At 58.6% G+C, this 2,500-nt stretch overlaps 1 pseudogene; it reads left to right on the top strand.

Annotated features, from left to right (window-relative positions):
* LOC133152132 (28S ribosomal RNA) overlaps positions 1 to 2,500 on the top strand; it is a 9,716-nt pseudogene that overhangs the window by 4,762 nt on the left and 2,454 nt on the right.

Below are 2,500 nucleotides of genomic sequence, written 5' to 3'. Positions count from 1 at the left end.
GAGGCGGGAGAGGGCCCGTCTAGAAAGCGGCGTAAGAAGGATCCGAGGCCTCTGGACCAGGTCTTGGTGCATCTGCCTCGAGAGTCCATGGACTGCCTACTGTGTGGGGCGCGTGTGGTTGGTATGCGCAGGTTTGGGTTGCATTGCGCTTCCCGGCATGCGGGTGTCTCCATCGTGTACGGCTGTCGTAAGTGCGAAAGACGAGGGGAGAACAGCCATGCAATTCGGTGCCATGTCTCGAAGTGCCGAGGCGTGCGCATGGTGGATGACGAACAGGGAGTCGCTTGCGATCACTGTGGGCGCCGTTTTCGGACGGCTGTTGGAGTGTCTCAGCATAAGCGGCAGGCCCATGCAGCGGAGTGGTTCACGGCTCGTAAAGAGCGGAGCCAGGCTAGTAAGGGTCCTAAGAGGGAAAGGAGGTGGAGCGTGAAGGAGGAGGCCCGGATGGTGAGGCTTATGGAGAAATACAAGAACCATAGGCATAAGAACGTGATGGTGGCACGGATGTTGGGTACCGGCAAGTCCGGAGAGCAGGTGAGGTGGAAGTGGGGGTCCCTGTGCGGTCGTGCGGCAGGCGGTGAGTCTGGTGTGCGTTGGCGAACCCTGGCTGCCAGGGCGACGCCCCAGAAATGGACCTGTCCCCCGTCGCTTCCAGATCTGGTGGAGGATAGAGTTCTGGAAGAGCTGCTGGCGGGAGATGAGGAGCATCGGGCCACCGCTGCCTTAGTCAAGAAAGCAGGTCGGGAGCCTAGCCTGATCGAGTCCTCTGCTTTGGATCTCATGAAAGCCCTGGGGGGTAAGGTAGTGTGGCCGACAAAGTCCGCGAGGTCCAAACCTCGAGACCGACAGATGAAGGGTTGGGCGAGGCGGCTCGTCCAGCGTAGGAGAGTGTTCTACCACCAGCAGCGCGGCTATTCTGAGGCGAGAAAGGGGCTGGCACGGCGGATCTTGGATGATCTGACGCCCCTTGGGTGTGATTTGCCACTAGAGTTGGTGGATAGGCACTTCAGGAGTAAGTGGGAAACGGTCAGGCCGTTTTATGGACTGGAGGGCTTCGAGGTGGGACTGACCGCGAATAACGAACCATTCTACCACCCGATCCTGGGGCCGGAAGTTGTATCTAACTTGGCTAAGATGAGGAATTGCTCTGCACCGGGCCCAGACGGGATCAAGAAGCAGGCTCTTCTTGGCTGGGACCCGGACGGTACGCAACTGGCGAGGCTGTTTACGACATGGATGGTGCGTGGAGTCGTTCCCCAGGTCTTCAAGGAGTGCAAGACGCGGTTGTTACCCAAATCGGCTGACCCTACAGAGCTGGGTAATGTGGCAGGCTGGAGGCCTGTGACTATCGGGTCAGTCGTGCTGAGGTTGTTTGGGCGGATAATGGCGATGAGGCTGGCGCGGGCCTGTCCTGTTAGCCCCCGGCAGCGCGGTTTCGTCGCCGGCGCGAGTGGTTGCGAGGAGAACCTCATGATTCTTGATCGGGTCATGGGGCATTCGAGGTCGGCTGGCGTGCCGCTGGCAGTCGTGTTCATTGATTTTGCGAAGGCTTTCGACTCGGTTTCTCATGACCATGTCCTGTGTGTGCTGGGAAGCTTGGGCGTAGACAGACGTGTAATCGAGGTGATCCGTCACTCGTATGTGGGCTGCTCGACCAGAGTGGGTTGCGGAGGCGCCTACTCCGAACCCATCTCCATGAAGGTTGGTGTTAAGCAAGGCGATCCAATGTCCCCACTGCTTTTCAACCTCGCTATGGATCCTCTCATCCATAGCCTCGAACGCGAAGGAAGTCACCTGGTCTGGGGCAACCGCCGAATTGCCGCCCTGGCCTTTGCGGATGATTTAGTCCTGCTGAGTGGCTCGGAGGAAGGAATGAAGAAGAACTTGATGATCCTGGAGGTCTTTTGCCAGCTGACGGGACTGGCTGTCCAGCCGGGTAAGTGCCACGGTATTTGGTTGAGTCCGGACGAGAGCGGCTGCGTAGCCTGGAGGCTGTGTGGGAAGCCGATACACATGGTAACTCCGGGTGAGTCAGTTCGTTATCTGGGGGCCACTATAGTGCCGTGGCGGGGTATTGTCTCTGAGGATCTGGACGAGATGGTGAGTATGGGGCTGCGGAGAATTACGGCGTCGGCGTTAAAGCCTTCGCAGAAGGTACAGGTGTGCAACACATTCTTACTCCCGAGAGTCACCTTCAGGGCGGATGTCGGCAAGGTTTCAGTGACCAGATTGAGGTGGCTTGACAGGAAGGTGCGGATGGCTGTGAAGAGGTGGCTGCGTCTCGACTCGTCCACGGCGGGGGGCTTCATCTATTCGCGGAGTCGCGACAGCGGCTTGGGCATCGTTAAGTTATCCGTTACTGTTCCTAGAATACAGGTCAGGCGCACCTGGAAACTCTGTTGGTCTTCGGATGAGTGGTTGAGATCTCTAGCTATTGAGGCGGTGCAAAAGCCTGCCTGGTTGAGGTTGTGGGTTGCGGCTGGCGGAGATCCGGGCGGTG

The sequence above is a fragment of the Syngnathus typhle genome, linkage group LG3 (genome assembly GCF_033458585.1).
Source record: "Syngnathus typhle isolate RoL2023-S1 ecotype Sweden linkage group LG3, RoL_Styp_1.0, whole genome shotgun sequence".
Classification (NCBI taxonomy): Eukaryota; Metazoa; Chordata; class Actinopteri; order Syngnathiformes; family Syngnathidae; genus Syngnathus; species Syngnathus typhle.
Note: the sequence above shows the minus strand (reverse complement) of the source record. Positions and strands in the feature narration are given on the sequence as shown.